This window comes from Cyanistes caeruleus, chromosome 3 (genome assembly GCF_971803275.1).
Source record: "Cyanistes caeruleus chromosome 3, bCyaCae1.hap1.1, whole genome shotgun sequence".
Lineage (NCBI taxonomy): Eukaryota > Metazoa > Chordata > Aves > Passeriformes > Paridae > Cyanistes > Cyanistes caeruleus.
The window spans coordinates 66421466-66442152 of record NC_141703.1 but is presented as its reverse complement, the minus strand read 5'-3'; the positions used below and the strand labels follow the sequence as shown (position 1 = coordinate 66442152).

The 20687-nt window shown below is 39.8% G+C and overlaps 1 long non-coding RNA gene across 3 annotated transcripts; it reads right to left on the bottom strand.

Annotated features, from left to right (window-relative positions):
* Positions 1 to 1492: 1492 nt before the first annotated feature.
* LOC147654207 (uncharacterized) lies at positions 1493 to 12372 on the bottom strand. 3 transcript variants are annotated; one of them, XR_015284696.1, is made up of 4 exons: positions 12292 to 12372; positions 6855 to 6919; positions 5479 to 5575; positions 1493 to 1807 (listed from the first exon to the last, which is right to left on the bottom strand). It is a non-coding gene; the product is annotated as an uncharacterized LOC147654207 (long non-coding RNA). The 3 variants fall into 3 exon arrangements; XR_015284697.1 differs by lacking the exon at positions 1493 to 1807 and adding an exon at positions 2699 to 2922; XR_015284698.1 differs by lacking the exon at positions 1493 to 1807 and adding an exon at positions 4580 to 4682.
* Between the last annotated feature and the right edge of the window lie 8315 nt (positions 12373 to 20687).

Below are 20687 nucleotides of genomic sequence, written 5' to 3'. Positions count from 1 at the left end.
AAAAGTGTTAGACAGCACAACAGGTCCATAAAGAGATACCAAAAGCAGAAGTAATATACTTTCTAATATTTAGAAAGTCATACACTTTCTAATATATAATTTCTAACACCTGCTGGGTTTGTGAGGAGTTTAAGGAGAAGAGACAGCAGAAAATGGTGGGGCTTGTCTGCCCTGCTAAAGCAGCATCTCCTGTCATCTCTCAGTGGAAAGGGAGAGCAGGGAGCTGCATAGACCCATGGTCTGACCCTGACAGGCATTTATTCTGTTCTCATGTTCTTCAGTGTGCCATGAATATGCACACTTTGCTAGGCAATTCATAATCCATTGACTTCAACTATTTCATTACAAATTATAAAAAAAAGAAAAGAAGAGTCTGGTCTAGCAATGATCACACTGAGTGGGAATTTGATTTCTCTTCCAAGTCATGAATTAGAGTTTGAATAGAAATATAGCTCATCAAAAAGTGAAGAAAGAAAGAAAGAAAGAAAGAAAGAAAGAAAGAAAGAAAGAAAGAAAGAAAGAAAGAAAGAAAGAAAGAAAGAAAGAAAGAAAGAAAGAAAGAAAGAAAGAAAACATGAAATTATTCTGCTATATTAACACGTTTAATACTTTATGCAAGCTTTTGTTAGTAGAGCCAATGCAACTGCTGCAGTAAAAGGATACAGTTGTTTATGACATTATATAGAGTCTAGAGGTGGAAAATGACCAGGTAGGAATATGATTATCTAGTATTCAATTTGTGTGTGACATTCAGAAAGCGGCAGGAAGTAAATAAGGATAATTCCATCATTATCGCATAGTGCTCACACTTTAATGCTTTTATAATGTACAGTAGTCTTTCTGGGCCTTTCCACAGTAATTGCTGGGTTGACTCAGAGTGCCATCAATGTTCTGCAACTGCATTATACTGCATAATGCTAATGGTCTTACAGAATGAATACAGGAAAATGATTACAACATGAACCAAAGGGAAAACAAGGAAGGGACCCAAGGAATCACTGGGGAGACTGTATGGTGTGACATCTGAGGTGGAAAGGGAGATAGAAGCACGGCATAGTTAATATTGTCACCTGTATGGCTTTAGCTGGTGGGTTCAAAAGCTATTCCACCCAATCTGTTGCCACCAGAGACTTGATTCAGTGTGTGTGTAAACATTTGCCTCTCCTGAGCATGTGAGGAAGACCACTGATGGTCAGGTTACTATCCCCTTCAATAAAAAGTCACTTTCATGGACTTCTAGATCACAGCCTGTGACATTAACAATTCTGGAAGTTGAGAAAGAGTATGTGTCCTCAAATTTCAGATACAAAGCCTAAATTGTCTTGATTTGACAAGAACTACATAGCATTACATGGCAGAAACAACTAGTATACATACTTCGTTGAGACTTTTCTGTAGGGTATTGACTGAAACCTGGACACAGGTGACAAACACAGAGAAAAATTAAAGTTTCATAACTGGGCAAAGGAAGAATCAGAAAATGTCTATACTCTTTTATAATATCTTTTCTTTTTAATTAATTACAATTATTGCAGCCAAATCATATCTTAGGACCTTCCTCCTTTATGTTCTTTTCTCCAGGCAGAACTATGCCAGAACTTCCAGCCTCTCTTGCTTGTCAGACTCTGCAGTCCCTCAGTCATGTTAATGGCCATTCACAGGGCTCCCTCTTGCAAATCCATCTCTCTCTTGTTCTGTGGAGCCCAGAACTGGACACAGCGCGGCACATAAGTCTTTGACAGTGGTGAGTAGAGGTGAGGAAACCTGGGCCTGCTGGCAATGCAGTGTGGGAGGGGGTTGATCTTTCCTGCAATGGAGCATTGTGTTTTTGTGAAGTGAGGCTGGCAAGCCTGGAGTTCCCCAAACTGCCCCCTCTTGCCCTTCTTGAAGAGCATGGTGGAGTTTAGTTTCTCACAGTCCTCTGAAAATTTGTGACAGTCATCACAGCCTCTCAAAAATGATCAGTGGTACATAGTGGTTTTGGTGTAAGGGTACATAGTGTTTTTATCTCTGTCTCAAGGCAGTGTGGTGGGACACATATTTTCTCTTTTCCTATGAGTTTTAATCTACTTTATTTCTTTCTACAATACAATAGGGAGTAAAATTTTAACGAGCTGATATTCTTTTAGATTTCAGACTCGAAGAAAAATGGTTTGGCCAAAACCCTGCCTACAGTTTTGTTGTTTTTTGCTGTAATGTCTATTGATCTTATATAAGCTGTTTCCTTTCCATACGATTTTTCTTGCTTTAGTTACATTCTGCCATTGGAGAACACCATCACTTCAAAAGGAGTTCAGCAACTTTTTTCTGCAGGAATTAGTTGTAGGAAATATTAAAGAATTATTCTGAATGTATGGAAAGTAATTAATTTATGACTGTGTCAGAAATACTGGTGTGAGGCTGCTTTCCTTTCCTAAAATTCTGCTGAACTTTTGAGTTCCTGAAACTGATATGCACAACCCTATACACAGCTGGAACTTTATATAGCTAGACCAGTAACAAAAGTGATACTGTGCATCAGAAAAGCCATGCAGAAGCACTTGTTAAGAACAAAGAGTCTTCTTTTGCACTGAATATTCTTGCTTTGTGTGTTCTATGAATATATTTTAAAACACTATGTTGCTAGGCAATTTTTAACACCTCATTTTACCACTACATAGTGATGATACTGTGTTTTTTTATTAAATTTCTTCCTCCTGCCAGGATTCTCATGAACTGTAAGCTCCTAAAATTATTTCTAAAATGACTAACTTTATATAAGAGAGGGAACCTGCCACTTTTGTAAAATAATAGGCCTTTCTGTTCCTTAAAAAAAGTAATGTTCTGGGTCTGCCTCTCTGTTAACAGTGGTCTCCAATGGAAGTATGCTTGCTGGCTGTTCTCTGCTTTTAAAAGTTAATGTTAACTGCAGCCAGTCTCACTCTGGAAGAGAAAGAGAGCATCTATGTCATGCTGCTGCTAGAAATTAAGAACAAACAAACAACAACAACAACAACAACAACAACAACAAATGTGATATAATGGCAGAACACTACTTGAATATGAACTGAGAGTTTGGTTCTTAATAGAAAATAATATCCCACAGACTAGAACTTAAAAACCAGCTGAGATGAACTGTTACAATAATGGTTTTAGTTAAACTGTGCTTCTTATATTTTTGCAGGGGGATTTCCTAAAAAAATCCCTGGATCACATAGCATGACCAATTCCTCGCTTGCTCTATTGTGGTGGATTGAACCTGGCTGGATGCCAGGCACCCACCAATGCTACTCTCTCTGGGCAGGGCAGAGAAAATAACCCCATGAGTAGAAGGAAGGACCAGGAGAGATCACTGACCATGATTCCTGGAGTTTTAGCTTTTGTATTTTCCAGATTCTGTACTACATTGGTATATAACTCTGGACTTCATATAAAGTGTTAGCAAGCTCTCTTCACAGTGTAGTTAGACAAAACAATCCTTTTCCAGCCCAAGAACCAAGGGCACCATTGCAGCTTTGGGCCCAAAAAGTATAAACAACAGCAAATTGAGGAGAGCAGTCTGAGAGGATGGGAATTCACAACCTGAAGCTGTAATTGTACAATTTACCCCAATATGTAAATGGACCTAAACTTATAAAAGTGTGAAAACTCATGACCCATTGTCCATCTTGGGTGGAGCCACAGCCAGGCTCTTGTTCTGTCCAAGGTGCATCCTTTGAAGGCCTTTACAATAAATGCCTACTTTATTCCTTTAACACTGTCTAGTGTCTGTTCTAGGTAGCCTCAGCAAGGCATCAACCAAGCACCATTATGGAAAAAACAAGGAACTTAGGGAAATTAATTGAATTTGTTAACAATCAAAATCAGAGCAGAATAATGAGAAGTAAACCATATCTTGAAAACATCTTCCCCAGAGGAGCAGATATCCAACCTGCAGCCCATAGCCCATGCTGGAGCAGGTGGATGATGAAAAGAAGGCATGAGGGAAGCCCATGCTGGAGCAAGCTCCTGGCCAGGACCTGTGCACCCATGGACAGAGAAACCTACCCTAGTGTGGGTTTTCTGGCAGGACTTGTGACCCCTCTGTAACACTCTGTTCCTGAGGAACTGCAACCTGTGAAGGGAAGCAGCTCATGCAGAACTGAAGCCCATGGGATGGATTCACTCTGGAGAGGTTCCTGGAGGACTGTCTCCCGTGGGAGGGACCCCACGCTGAGCAAGCAGGGGAAGGAAGGAGGAAGCAGCAACTGAAACATGGTGAACTGACCACAATCCCCATTCCCCATTTCCCTGCAATGCTGCAGGAGAGGATGTACAGATCAAGAAAGAGTGAGGGGTGAGGGGGAAGGTTTGTTTTTAAGGTTTCTTTTACTTCTCATTATCCTGATCTCATTTTGATAAATGTTTGAGAAAGCCTTGAAAGGGTTAGTCCAGACAGACCCTTTTTATACATTTGTTCCCAGGGACAAGCAATAGTGAGCGAGTTTTGGTTTATGTTGGATGTGAACTCTAAACTGAACAGCTTGTGCCAGAGGGGAAAGGTGGTAGATTTTGTCTTCTCTTCCCTGTAGCAGGCACTACTACAGGGAAGTATTGTTCTTGTCACTCAAAGATGAATAAAATGAAATGTTGGTTACAACATGACAGCCCTGGCTGATAGTGGAACCTGTTGCAGTGTTCCAAGTAGTGACATGGCTTGGTATCTGAGGAAGAGAGAAAACATTTCTCTGTTTCTTTTACTTCATTCAGAACACTGAGCATTTTGTGCACTTTGGAGAGGCAGCTGAGCTCTGATGAGTTCTCTAAGAGGTTTTTTGTTGGTATAGCCCTGTATACTTAAATGAAATGTATGAATTCAGCTAATTTCCATCATGCCTAGAAACCAATCCAGTCAGATACCCTGACATTACTCCAAAAGACCTGTGATGAGGTCTTGTCTGGTATAGACTGTACAGAAATATTTGTCCACAAGAAGAACATGTTCATTTTTGATGAACATGGAAAAAATTCAATTTTAGGTAGAAACAGAAAATGGTAATAATTTTGTGATAAGAATTGAAGTGAATTACTGTTCTCCTAAGGTTTTTTTCAGTAAAAATTTAAAATATTTTGTAAAATAGGGTTCCATTATTGTGATAGGAGTGTATTCCTACAATGACTACATTTAAATGGAAAATGGGAATTTAAAAATAAAATATTCATAGAATATTGCGAGGAACTTTTAAAGAACTACTCCAAACCCACTGCCATGAGCAGGGATATTTTTCACTGGATTAGGTTGCTCAAAGCCCCACCCAACCTGTCCTTGAACATTTTCAATGCTGGGGCGTCCACAACTTTTCTGGACAACCTGTTCTAGAGTATGTCACCATCCCCATCATAAATAATTTCCTTCTTCTGTCCAATCTAAATCTACACTCCTTCTGTTTAAAACCATTAGCCACCCCCTGCTCTCTCATACTTTTATCCATTTTACCATATTTTTATTGACTGCCTCACCTGGATAACTGGAATTGGAGCCCAGACTGAGCTGAGCTAGATCACAGTGAACTAGAGAGCTTTCCACCACAGAACACACTTGTCTATCTGATGGTACCTGAGAGAAGGAGAAGGGAAAATGTGCCAAGTAATAGTGATGACAATACAGAAGAACAAAGCGGTTAGGGAGTTTTCTCTTTTTCATCAAAACCTCTGCAACATCTGAAGCTAAATATCACGGCTACATTTTTTCTGGAACATTTGGAGAAGGAAGTAGGGGAACAAACTCATACTTCTGCAGTCTGGCAAAAAAATTGAAGACATGATGATTTCCACTTCCTGGGGATACCAACCAACCATGTGGGTCAGACCTCCCAAGAAACAAAATGGGAGAAGATCAAATATTTAATTTAGTCTCTGTGTCATGTTGTGTGGTTTTTCTTTCTTTCTTTTCATAAAGCACACATGGGAAAAGTGCCTTTAGGATCTTCCTGGAAGTAAACATAAATCCATTGTTATTTCATCCAGTACACTGCTCTGATTTGTTTCAAAGATTTTTTTCCTTATTTTTATTTTTTTTAACTATGTTCAATTTAGCATTATGTCTGTCTTCAACTTGTGATAAAGAAGGGTGGAATTAAACACAGTGGTTGATAGCATGCAAAAGCAGTGAGATATACAGAGAACTATTAAAGCAGAACTTCTGCAAGTGTCAGACAGCAAAGTCTCTACAGATAAACCAGGGAATTTGTCCACCACTGATAGGTGTCCTAGCAGGGGCCTTTTGGCCAAAGATTTATGCTATGAGGGCTTCATCTCACCAGCTTCTAACTGGTGAAATGTAGGTTTCTACTTTAGTCTCCTACAGTAAACAGATTCTTTAATGATCTATTGAAAATAAAATGTGCCACAAAATTATTTGTGGGTTTGTTTTGGGTTTTTTGGGTTGTTTTTTTTTCTGGTCAATCAAAACAATCCAGATGGCTGGCAAAAGTTTAAAGTTAAATGACACAGTCAGCAAAGTTGTTCACTAGTAGGTCATTGCTTCAAAGCTTTCAGTCACTGGTCTGGGATATCAGCGCAAAAGCAACTTTTTTACTCAAACTCTTTCAACATAAGATTAACACATAGACTTACAGGAAAAAGACAGCAAAAATTGTGTACATTCAGAGTAAAAGTAGGCATCTTAATCTTACTTTATGTATAAAATATCATAATTTCCCCTTTTGACACTTTGTCTTGGTATATCCATAAATCCCACTATTCCTGTGTTCATTTTTAGGCATTCGACCTTTCACATCCAACACAAAAATAATTGTAACACCAAATTCAGCACTATGAATTCCATTAATGGAATAAAGCACCTGAAAGTTTCCAATTGCCTTTGTAGAACTAACCTTTGAAATCCTTTTAGTCTGGTTCAAGAAAGAGGAATTCAGCCTGAAGCAGACGCAGAGAATACCTGTTTTGGCAATCAGAGGAGTAGAGAGTATATTTTGTGTGAAATTTAATGCTTAGATAGTTTAACAAAACAAAGGTGATAGAGAGGTGATGCAATTGATTTTTATAAATACATCAGAGTGAAAGTGCAGTTATTTAATCTGAAGGAAATGCTGTTGCAAGCCCCAAAAGACTCAGACTGCCCAAGGAATACATTAAAATTGGATACTGGAAGAAAGGTTTTATTTGCTGACACAGTGAACTCCTGAAAAGGTGTCCAGCAAGGCTAATGAGGAAGAATGGAATGCATATAATTTCAAATGAGCTCCAGCCACCCAAAGGATTGAGTCCATTGGTGCACCTGAATTCCTTGTGACAACAAGAGGGCTGGAATTAGTTGCCCAGTTGCTGGAATATGCTCACGGTCTTGCTCTTCTCATATTCTCAGCTGCAGATGTGGAGTTTTAGCTCATATTTTGCTGGTCTACCTGTAGCTTTAGCAACTTATTCCAGGTAGGGAAGCTGACTAGAGGTGCAAGTTTATTGGCACAGATAATATATCAGATATCCATGGCTGTCTTTAGCTATTTTCTCTGAATCCCTAGCTACTCTCTGTCTGTGCCACGGCGTGTTCAAGCTCAGGCAACCCAGTTTAAGGCAGAGCAGCAGTTCCAGCTGCATCATTAAAAGATAGAGATCTGAAAGGGATGAAAACCATCCCAGGCATGCCCTACCACACATGTACATTTGATACAGCAAAAACTCGGGTGCTCTCTGAGCAAGAAGCAGCTCTGACCCAGGAGCCAGCTTTACAAAACAGAGCTGCTAAAGAGCAAATCAAGTGCTGAGAAATGCCCTCTTTGGTTCTGGTTCAGACAGGGATGTGTTGTCTGGTCCAGATGTGTACTGAAGGAGTAGGAACAGAGCATCAACCTCCCTTCTTTTCATCCCAGCTCCCCAGAGTGAGGAAGAAAGATGTCCTTACTATAGCTCCAGACTTTTGAACTACCCTGATAATGAAAAATAACCAAGTGTTCCCTACTCTTCCTTACTTTCTCTAAGGTCCAACTTGTTTTCTACTTATTCTACTTATTTTAATATCTAATTGGATCTAATATGACCTTAATAATTTTTGCAGTATCAGACATGCTCTACTGTAACTCAATGAACAGGAAAATGAGCATTAAGCATCAATGAGTGCTCTTTTCTGTAGTTCCAAGATGTAAATGAAAAAATAATAACTGCAAGGCATGTATGCAAGCATCTTGTTGTTTTTGTTGGGAGTTTTTGGCATTACTGTTTCCTGACTGCTATGGAAAATGAGATTTGCATGCTAAGAACAGCCTTCAAAGCACTCTTCTTCCACGGAAAGAAGGACAGGACTCCTAGAGAAAGGCTTCTTCTAATCTCTGTGAATTATCCCAGGAGCCCAGAGCTGTCCTTTATAATCCAGTTTCTACTCCCAGTTGTGTTATTTCAATAGAGGACCAAATGAAAAGCTCTTCCTACAATTTTGGCTCTACAGAAACCAACCAGTTTTACCAGTGACCTCAAGAAAGTCAAGATTTTAAATCTCCATTAGATCTGAATTCCACTCCTGCACCCTAGCCTCCATTCTAATACATAAACCATAGCTGTTCTCAAAATGATCATCCTGCAGCACTTAAAATTGGCGCTTTTCATGGGGTGGTAACCAAGCTCAATATAACAGTGCAAATATACAGGACAAACCAGGACAAACTAGCTAAGCCAAATTAAAATGTCTCTCTCCTTAAAGAACCCAAATCAGTTTCAGTAGAACAAAGGCTTTTGGTCAGGCTGCTCTCACAGAAGAGGGTTGGTGGCATATTGTTCATTTTACTGATGATAAATGTGCTTTTTATGTTCAAAGATCATAAGCAACATACATTTAACAGCTTGACATATTTAGAAGAAAACAACTTTCCTTGCTGCACAGCAGATGGAAATTATAGATGTAAGAGCTGGGCACAAAGCAATAATATCTATAAATCTAGTATTTTTTTCAACCTGTTTCAGGCTGTACAATTAGAAAAGTTATCAGTGACATCACAACTCATGATGCATACCCACTGAAGTGTCCCCTTTGGGAAGATCAATATGGCTAACTCATTGTGAGAGTAAAAATCGTACATCATTTAAACTACATTACACTCCCAGGTGATGAGCTGGGTTATCTGGAAGCAATTATACTGCACATGGAGCTGATGTCAGACCCCAGGGAGTGCTATGATTTACACAGCCTTCTCTGTATGTGCAAAAAAGGAGATCACTGTGATGATTTTCATGAGTTTGATTATTCTCATGATCCATATCCAACAGATGAGGACTTTTTTTTTCGTGGATACATGAAGATTAGGATACCTCAAGCAGTCAGCAGGAAATGTATATATGGTAGCACTCTCTTCTCCATTTCCTGTGACACCTATCTCAGGGAAGAGCAAATGCCTCTGTGGCACCAGGTTAGATTCTTCCCATCATAGCCTATACCTGAGTTTGTCAAGACAATGATTTTTACAACAAGCAGACAAAACCTGGAAATTTCAGGCAACAGTAATTTGATTTCCTTTAGACATCTATTTTTAAGAAAGGTCATGCTTTAGTGTCTGTTCCTCTCATCACTTAAAAAAGTAGCTAAATAGAGAAACTAGGTTGTAGACATCTGTGTTTTGCCAGATGAATTACACCCTGTGATTTACAGTTTAAAATTCCCTCCTGACCTCAGGTTTGGGTTGTTTTGTTGTTTTGTTTTGTTTTGTTTTGTTTTGTTTTGTTTTGTTTTGTTTTGTTTTGTTTTGTGTGTGGGTTTTTTGTTGTTGTTCTTTGGGGTTTTTTTCCATTAATCAGAGTGGGACTATATTGTGCTCATTTCATGCTTAAACAGGAACTGATTTGGCAGAAGGGGGGACTTTTTCTTTCTCACTGTCTTTCAACACTGTGAGCATGATCCTGATGCAGCATGAGTTACATAAAACCTGCCTCATTCCTACCTTATCCAGATTTCCCCTACATTACAGCCTATTGATTAGTGAGCATGCTTGAGAAATGAAACATGACTTCTAGACCCATTTCATTCAGAGGAGGGAACCATAAATTCAGTGTTTTTTTCTCCTGGAAGAAAAACTAAATTAATACATCGGGAACTCTCCTCCTTCCTGTTTAAGCTGGGCATACATCCAGGAGTATGAGAAAATGTAGGTTCATGAGAAGAAAAAATAAAGTGGAGAGCTTGAGTCCAGTCTTAGTCTTCAAGTAATCAGCTTCAGTACTCATTTATTGGAAAAAGCTGATTATGATAAGCCAGTGATTTGCATCAAGTTCACGACTATCTCCAAAATGAGGTGAGGTTTTGTTTTTTTAATTAATTATCTCTATCTGCTTTTTTAAAAAATTAATCCATATCTATTAACACAGTAAAATTAAGTAAGAAACTGTGTTTCCTGGAAGATAACACCACAAAGAAAGCACTTGCTGCAGGGAATAATGCTTCTAGCATTCCATCTTGCCAAGGGTTAGGAGCTATAGAAACATGGCATAATCAGTGCTTTCAAGAGCTATAGTTCCAATTATAATGTTAAACATATGATAGTTCCTTTGCCTTTTAACTAGTGTTGCAGGTAACAAAATAAAACTGCTGTACTGCCTTGGCCAATGTGTTTTTCCTCTGTTCCTATGTAATTATTGCAGTTTGTTTTTCTACATGTGCTTCAATCATCCATTTTAATTATCCTCTTTAATCTCTAAAAAATGAATTAATGACAGATTTCGATTAAAAAAAACTAAAAATAAACTTTAACTGTGCTAAGAGGTCAACAAGCTCAATGTAGGATCTAACTAAGTATTCAGTCTCCAGCAGTGAGGAATGGCAGGTGCTGTTGCATGCAAACAGAGCAAGCACGTTGTGACATTCATCAAATACTCTGAAGCCTGTAGCTGGCAGGTTTTTGAGCCAAAGTTGTTATGTTTGTTTATGACTGGGAAGATAATGGAAGAGTTAGGAAGAACCAGGCCTCTAGTCAATTGTAATAGTGAGTTTGTTTCTGAAATTCTATGTTTTAAAGAAAAAATTGAAGGAAAAAGATCTAACTTGTTATAGTCTTACACTTCTTAAGGACTTTGTAAAAATATATTGCTTCTCTTCGCACTCGCTGGTCCTGGTGCTTCTCCAGAATCTGGGTTCCTAAACATATGAATTCCTAAATTTTTGAGTCCAGCAGCCAGCACTCCACACCTTTCACTAAAAGTGCACTGATACAACTCTTCATGTGGGACAGTGTCCCCCTGTGCTTGTGAAGTGACAGCTGGTAGTATTAAGTTGATGCCCGCCATACCAATCTGAAATAAGTCTGTTGGACCAATATAGAAAGATTCTGAAGAGTGTTGTGGTATCCCTCTGGTAGCAGGGTTTACCCTTTGGAGCTCAGAGACACTGAGCTGCTCATGGGCTCACACTTGATGCCACACTTTTTCTCAGTTCTTATCACTTTGGGTTTCTGGATTTTTCAGGATTTTTCTCTCTGATTAGTCACCTCACGAAATAACCCTGTTTTCAGTTACAGGGATTTTTTTTGTCTGTTAACTTGAACAGACAGCCTGAGTTTTCTTAAGCAATTACCAAATGCAGTATGCATACTTGATAGGTATTCTCACTCACAGACCAATAGCCTTCTAATCCTTGGGATGGCAAGAGTCAAGTTTTAATGTGTGCCCAGGTGCCTCCTCCACAGCTATGAATCCCTTACATCTACAAACCTGATGTTTGACCCCTCTGCATGTGAAAAAGACATTTTCCTTCTCCACGCTTCCCAGTATAGCCACTACAACGGTTATAAACTAGCTAAATCTTTTCTTCAGAGTGCCAAGGACATTGCACCTTCTGGGAATGTATTTCAAGTCAAAACCACAAAATTAGTTAGGTTGGAAATGAATTCTGAAATCATCGAGTCCAGCCCGTGACTAAACACCACCATGTCAAGTAAACCACGGCACTGAGTGCCACATCCAGCCTTTCCTTAGACACTTCCAGGGATGGTGACTTCACCACCTCCCTGGGCAGTCCATTCTCAGTACCCTGGTCCTGCTGGCCACACCACTCCTGATACAGGCCAGGATGCCACTGGCCTTCTTGGCCACCTGGGCACAGCTGGCTCACGTTCAGCTGCTACTGACCAGCACCCCCAGGTCCCTTTTCCTCTGGGCAGCTTCCCAGCCACTGCCCCCAGCCTGTACCATTGCCTGGGGCTGTTGTGAGCCCCTGCATTTTCCCACGATTTGTCTCTCTGCAGCAACTCTACGTTTTTAAGTTACACAAACTATAGCTGTGTGAGGCCTGGAAGCCACATCTCCCATATTGGAACAGGTGTTTTAAGGCCTTACCATGAAACACTTCATGGTCCTCTGCCAGCCAGGTGGCACCAGTGCAAAGGTAGATGGGTTCTGCTCCCAGGGTACCCCGACTGTGAGTGTGCGGGTACGTTGCTGTGTTCAACACAAAAGATGTACTGACAGGTTGCCTCACCGGGCAGACCCTCTGTTTCATAATAAGCTTAGTACAAGTGCTTCTCTCAGTGTAGACTGTGTGTGAATTTGACACAAAACATTCTCTGAAAGTGGGTTCAGAATCTAGGAAGAGGTTTTGACACACAGAGAAGATTTAAGGCACAAAAATGTCAAGATGTGAGCTGCCTGTCTCAGGAGCTGAAGGTTTTTAGAGGTGGAAAGGTAAAAGAACTCTTTCCAAAGAGTGTGGGAATCCCCTAAAACAGCTGTGACCAGTTTTTATGCTTCTTATAAAAGACCCTGTAATTCCTGAAATGAAGGAATGGCAATAATTTGCACTTCAGCAGGGAACTCTTAGGTGCTGTGGTGTTTTGCCAGAGTGGTTAATGAGAAGATGGACTAGGAAGTTACCACTGTGAGAAATCTCTGTTAATTAGGACAAGGAAACCAACAAACAGAAGAGATGTTTACAAAAGAAACAGGAGGCACAAAGATCTGTTCAGCTGTTTATAGGATGCTATCTCAGATTTAACAGAACACCTAAAGCTGGTTAAATCAAAGTGTTAAATTTCAGCACATATTTTAGAGTAAAACATTCTCCCAAATGCTGGATCTATGGCCAGTGGCACATTTCATCTCTGTCCAACAACTCTTTGTTGACCCAAGTGATCATTTTTGTGTGATGAGCGGCAGTATCTCACCAAGAAGGAAGCTGGGGGTGTCCACCTACACAACATGAATGATGTTTGAAATCAGGGGCACTCTTAGTATGTCTGCCTCCAGATGAAAACTTTATTTTGCTTCCAAGGCTGGCTTTTGCTCCCCTGCTGTCCTCTGACTTCCATCCTGATTAAAATTCTGCACTGAAGGTGGACAGTAGCACAGGAATAACAGCAGAGGAGCCTTAAATGTTAAGAAAATAAGCCAGACAAAAAGTGTGCAACCTTCCTCTGCAGGACAGATTTTCAGTTCTGAGCTCTAAAGAAGCTATGACTAGATCTCAGAATAATGCACTGGAGGCTTTGGTCATGTAGGAGAAGATGGTAGACTTATTAGGAATTACCACTGTACTGAAACATGCCTCTATTGCCTAATGAGGGACAGCACACAGCTCCCTGAGCTCCTGGAGGTGATTGCAGTAAGTCCACACAGTACATTATTAGCCCAGCATTGTGCCTGAGACAGTCTTTGATGCTGAGGAAGACAGATAAGCCCAGAAAAATACCACACCCTGACCCTATCTGCCTCACAATTAGAAAATAAGGGTGCTTTATCCCATTCTCAGGGCTTCTGATTCTGGGACTGTCACAGACAAGGTGAGTTCAGGTCCCTGTGTATGTGACAGAGCAGTCACAGCTTGGGACAATTTGGAAAGAAGGACTCAGCCTTCCTGCAAAATTTTATCTTGATGGAGGAACTGCCAAGCAATGAATGTTGCAGCTGCAGAGAGATCAGAATTACACTCCAGAAGTTTGGACACTATAATATTCAGAAATTGTTCTGAGCAGCACATCAAAAAAAGGCTGGATGTGGCACTCAGTGCCAAGGTTTAGTTGGTAAGGAGGTGTTAGGTCATAGGCTGGACTTGATGATCTCAAAGGTCTTTTCCAACCTAGTTAATTCTGTGATTCTTTGATTAGTCTTACTGCTGGCAAAGGGTTAACTCTAGCACTGGTAAATCCAAGAAAGTTTTAGTGGACTTCAGTGGAGACAGGAATCACCATGTGATATATAAAGGGTCTCATATTAGAAATAGTCTTCAGATCTTCACAAAAGTCAGTGTGATGGTTTCCAAGTGACCCAGAAGGAGACTACACTGTTCTTTCAGCATTGCAAACTGGCTTGGCATGGCATTGAGCAAACTCCACCCCATGTTTTTAGCTCCTTGGTTAATTGAGTGTGTGCTCAAAGGCACCTTAAATGTGTACTGACACAGATCACCTCTCAGAGGGATTTTAGCTCAGGTTGTGGCATTGTCCGACTGGAGACCATTTCACAGAGCCCTGTTTAAATTTTAATCCTGAGCCAATTACCGCATTCAGCTGCCTGTAACCTCCATCAAGCCCTTCTGCCTATCTGCAATGACAATGTCAGGCAGACAAAAGACTCACATTGACCCCTGGAAGGGCCATGGCACAGCTGTCTGGAGAGCAGCAGGGGCTTGTAGGCAGAATTCAAATGGAATTGCATTCAGGCTACTGGAAAAGGCACTGTGGATATACAGTGTGTCCAACAGCAACATTCCACTATCTCAGCACATTCACAGTAAAGAATTTTGTCCTAATATCTAACCTATATCTCCACTTTTTCACTTTGTACCCATTATTCCTTGTCCTATCATGAGCTTTTAATGAAGAGTTCCTCACCAGGTTTCCTGTAGGCCCCCTTCAGACACTAAAAGGTTGCTATGAGGTCTCTATACAACCTCCTCTTCTCCAGGTAGAACAGCCTCAAATTCCTCAGTCAGTCTTCATACAAAAGGTGCTCCAGGCCTCTTATCAACTTTGTGACTGTCCTCTGGACTTGCTTCAATTGTTCCATGTCGTTCTTATGTTGAGGATGCTAGAACTGTACACAGAACATTTCAGAAATGGATCCTTCTGAGCTGTTGTCATTGCCCATTTCAGATCACCTTGAGCTTCTGGGACCCTAAAAATTGTACACCACACTTTAAAAAACAGAAGCAGAAGCCATTAAAACAATGTTTTTTAAGATAAATGTAAAAAGTATTAGTAGCCTTCTGTTTGAAACAGTTTCTTTATCTAGGATTTAATTTTATTAATTAGTATCCAGCTTTTAAAATCTAAAGCAGAGGCTGAAGGAATCAGTCTCTTTCAGATTATCATCAGTAAAGTACTTTCCTTCAGTTTCCAGATATGGAGGAATACTTATATATCATTATTGAGATTGTCTGATGATACTTCACTTTAGAAGCCCAAGAGTATTTCAAACCTCATCAGTTCAACCAAAACTCTGATAGGTTGATTTTAATGAGCTTGAATACTTGAATGGTGCAAAACAGAATAACAGTTGTCATTCCTGATTTTCAATTTAGTGTCCTGTTTCTTTGATGATTTAAATGCATTGAAATAAAGACCCCTGATACAGAGTTTCTGTTCCATTTTAAATGTGTTTTGAATAATTCTTCATTCAAATATATGCAGTCTCTTGCTCAACTGAGCAGCAGTAACCTTCTTCATTGCATGTGCTATACCAAAATGAAGTACTGGAGACCTTTAAAATATTCAATATTGCTAGGTACTAAATGTGCAAGGAGGTGGCCAAAGGTCAACATCACTGAGGGGCTGTCCCCATGAAAAGTATGGGCTGACAGCAAGTTATGAAACAGGCCTCTTTGGAAGACTTTCATGTAAGGTTGCCAAATTAATGGAAAGAACAGAACAGAACAGAATAGAATAGAATAGAATAGAATAGAATAGAATAGGAATAGAATAGAATATTTCCATTGTAAGGGACGTGAGGTGATCATCCAGTCCAACTACCTGATCACTTCAGGGCTGACCACAAGTTAAAACATGTTGTTAAGGGCATTGTCCAAATGCCTCTTAATCACTGACAGGCTTGGGGCAACAACCACCTCTCTAGGAAGTCTGTTACAGTGTCTCACAACCCTCTTGGTCAAATAATGCTTCCAATTGTCTTGTCTACACCTCCCATGACACACGTTTGAACAACTCCCATGTATCCTATTGATAGATACCAGGGAGAAAACTCAGACCCTCCCTCTCCACAGCCCCTCAGGAAGCTGCAGAGAGCACTGGGTTTGCTCCTCAACCTCCTTTTCTCCAGACCAGACAAACCCAGAGTTCTTAGCTTCTCCCTACAGGGGATTCCTTTCAGCCCTTTCACCAACTTCATTTCTCTCTGGACACATTCAAGGACCTTCATGTCCTTCTCAAACTGTGTGACCCAGAACTGCATTCAATATACTGCGTTCAGCACCAACACTCAATACAGTGGGATTCGACTGGCTGTTTATGCTGTGTTTAGACTCATTTAGAATCATTTAAGGGAGGAAAAGACCTTTAAAATCACCAAATCTAACTGTAAACCCAGCACTGACAAGTCCACCACTAAACCATGTCCCTGTGTACCATGCCTACATGTTTGACACACATCAGGGTGCAGTTTTCCCTCCTGGATGACAGGGTACTTGTATGACTCATATTGAGCCTGCTGCCAACTTGCAGCCCCAGATTCCTGTCTGCAGGGCTGCTCTCCAGCCACTTCTCCCTCACTTTCCACTTCTTCCTGGTCTTACTTCATCCCAGGTGAAAAATCCAGTGTTGGTGTCTGTGGAAAATGCACACATGGGTCAATCACTGTAGAAAGGTGGTGATTGTGTTAGACATGTGCTAGACTGGCTTCTAGACAAATAATCCTTAGGTTTATCTTGCCTTTCATTCTGGATGCCTAGAATGTAAATCAATCTATTGATACACCAATATTGATTGCTGGTCATCCTACACTGTCTTTTTAATCAATTACATAAGCCTTTCTGTGACAGGTGATTCATCTCACCTATCTTATAAATGTAAGTAAGAATGAAAAGAAACGTTTCCTGAAAGCGCTCATTCATCCTATTCATGATCAAAGCATAGATCAAAATTTGGTCTTATAAATACCCCCTTTGTCTCAGGGAAAGTTTCAGGTGCCTCTTGTGGCTAGGTAGATACCTCTGGATTTATCTTCAGAATTTAAGCACCTTCAGTTAATGTGTTTTTCATTTCTGGCACCAAAGGATTTCTTGGTTCTTGTCCTCTCACTTTATTTGTTTGCACAGCCACAGGAGAGGGAGATAGTAAACAAAACATTTGGAGATTGTCTGGCTCCTGGTCTGTTCCAGCTGAGTGTATCTAGGTGTTTAGGACAGTGGCCTAAACAAGTGACTCCCCATGTAAAAATGTAGAAATGTAGCTTGAGCTTCTTGCAAACCTTAGCCTCCCTAACAGTCCATTTCCATTCAAAAATCTGTCATTTTTTCTCTGGACCCTGGAGCTGCACATATCATTCACAATCTTTATGGGTTGGGGATGTTCAACATTCATTATTACTGCCGTACACGCCTGACATAACTTCTACAAGTGATCATCCAGGTTTGGTCATCTTCTTTGCCTTCCATAGCTACTACCAAGTGTGAAACATCTTTGTGAGAATATCTATGACTTCTTTTGTCTTCTGAGTAAATATAAAAGATCCATTGTGTGAAACAGTTCAAAACACCTTTCTGTTTGACTGATATTATAGTTCTCAGTGTACATGTTAAAGTGTCATGGGTTCTGGACTTAAATGAGATGCTTTTCATGATCAGCAGTCTCTGGTGAAAGTGAGACACCTTAAGAGAGAAATTCAGATCTAACATAGGTAGAACTGCTCTTTCCAGGTATTTCACTCTTTCATTTGCATTTTTCAGAGCTGACCAAAAAAAAAAAAAGTGTCCCATTTGAGCTAGGAAAGAATCTAGGTCTTATCTAATATTAATGGACAGACAGTGATCAGTCTGAAGCCTCTGTGTGTTCTGGGATAAATAAATTCCTATCTCTGGAAGCTGACATCATCAGACTACAAAAAGTGCACTGAACAAGTTCAGAGCTGCCCTAATCTCAGAGATAAATAATTGAACATTGGAATATTTTGGTTCTAAGTATATTTAAATACTAAAATCTAGGTTTAAGCAAAAAACATTCAAATCAGTGTTAACCCTACTTCCTTCCCTGCTTTTCCTCCTTGCCTAAGCTCTATCAGCAATTTGAAGCCATTATTTGGAGAGAGAGAGAGGGAGATAAAGAAAGAGTGAATTCTATGAAATGTATTTTGTGGGGAAAAATACCAGATGTGAAGAGAAATTACTTTCAATGTGTATACACCAGAGCACTAGCACTAGCATTCAGCTGGCTGAAAAATCTGCTAGTGAAACGCCAACCTTTTGATAGGATTTATTTTTTTCTTTGGTTCAGCAGATTCCTTTTTCATTACTATAAGAAATATTGTAGAGCAAGCAAAGCTCTGGATAGAGTTTATCAACAACTTCAGCTGGGAAAAGAGCATTCATGTGTATCACTCAAAGTATGATGGGAAATGTCTTTTACTACAACAATTGTTACCTTTGACCCTCTCTTGCTTGTCTTCCAGAAGATGAACCCCATACATGGTAGGGTTTACAGCTAAAAATCTATTGACTTTGAAGTGCTGGAATGTTGCCATTGGAGAAAGGAAGGAAACAAAGCAAAGCAAGCTTACTCTTGACATTAAAGACAAACAGAACTAAAATCACAAAACTCCAGCAGCTGTCTGTTGTTTCAGGATATGTTTCCCGCATTATGCCCGTAACATTTTGCAGGAAATACATTTCAGCTTCCTCAAAGATTAAACTTTAGTATCACATCTAGGAATTAAATTGTAAAGGCTTTGAGCTAAAGTGGGAGAATTGAATCTTATAAGGAAAATATTTGTCAGTGATTACAAGCATACAAACAAGCTCTAAAAGGCAGAAACAGAATTAATTTTCTCCTTGCAATTCTATATTATGCCTGTACTATGCATGAAGTTTTACTTTAGCCAGTACGTCATGTGAGATTAAAAGGAAAATACATATTAACGAGGGGTTTTACCTTAATATCCAAGTGCAGCTCAGTAGAGGAATGCAAATAGTAATAAGCCATAATATGTCATATAATGTCAATAAGTCATTTTATGTCATATGTCATTCGAGACAATCATCAGTGGCAGCTGCTGAGACACGGGGTGAGATCTCACATGTACTTTTCCATGAGGGCAGGAGGAATGATCTGACTCTGAGAGAAAGCGGTGCACAGAAGACAAATACGATAATAAGCTCTTTAGTTTCATAGAAAAGGAACATCAATCACTGATGTTTTTGCAGATGTCTCCAAAAATATCAGCTTAGTAATTTTATCACACATGAACAGAAAATCAGCCATGGTATTGATGCAAAACTTCGATATTTGTGCTCTAATGACACACAATAAAGGGAAATCTCTTTCTTCCTATTTTTCATGATGTTAATAATCCGGTGATTTAGAGATCTATTTAAAGACACATAGCCTATCCAGTAAAGGCATGAGCAATAACCTGAGGGAGTTTGTCTCCCTTTCCTCTCTAATTGGGTTTTGTTTTGGTTTTTTGCCCTGGTCCTAAATTAGATTGTTTAGTCTTCAAAGCAGGGACCCTGAACTCAATTATCCTCTCATTTTTCTCAGTCAGAGTCACTGGAGCTTCACTAACAGTAAACTTGAAGAAGAATGCTTGCCTCACTATATGTCTCCAAAGACATCTAAATTACACAGGCATGTGATGTAGCCACCTGAGAAAGTTCACCACATACTACATGGGTTGTTCCACCTTCCCCATTGTCATTTCTTTCCTTATTACATGACTAAAGCATTGTCACCCTTTGCTATTCTTGCAAAATGAGAATTTCTTCCATAGCTCTGGTAAGGTTTTACCCGCTTCCAGAGGTAAAGTTGCAGAATGACGTAGTGCTTTATTATGGCCAGTTAAAATTTTGGCAAAGGTATTTCTCATTCCAAGAAGGTTGACCTCCCATCTATCCTACAATTGCAAACAGACTTAGGTTCTCACAGTCATAATTCAGCCGTTTTTTTTAAAAAAGCCATGCTTAAAGTCCTCTTCCCAGGGGAATCAGACTGATCCATATGCTGATCCATGGCTATAAATCCCAACCAAAGGGAAGGTCTCTTCAAAGGTGCACAATGAGGTACTTGACCTAACTGTCAAGAAGGGATTAGTCAACAGCTCTCCTTTCTGGATTTCTTTCTTGTTAGTTTAGAGCTGCTCCTATGTCTAAGTCTTCATCATCTTCCTCGAGCAAAACCTCCTGCAGTGTGGAGGACCTGCCACCTCACTGCCATTTCTGGGTGCAGTCACAGTGGCTACTGGGATTTGGAAAGTATTCTCAATCTCCAAGGAATTGTGAAGAGTATTCTGCGTTCATGAGGACAGAAACTGTGGGATAAAAAACGCAGCAGAAACCTTTTTCCAAGTCATTTTCAGGTCAGTGTGACAATATGTGTATCAGACAAAATGGAAGGGCAAGAGAAGTGAGTATCAAAAGTGCTTCTGAGAATCTATGGAAAAAGCAACTGTTTCATTAAGCCAAAGGTCATACAGAGTAGGGTAATATTTATCTGGCTTTACTTTTTTCCATGTAAAATTTCCTTTAATTATATGTACATGTATAAAAAATATGCAGCTATTGATACAAAATCCTA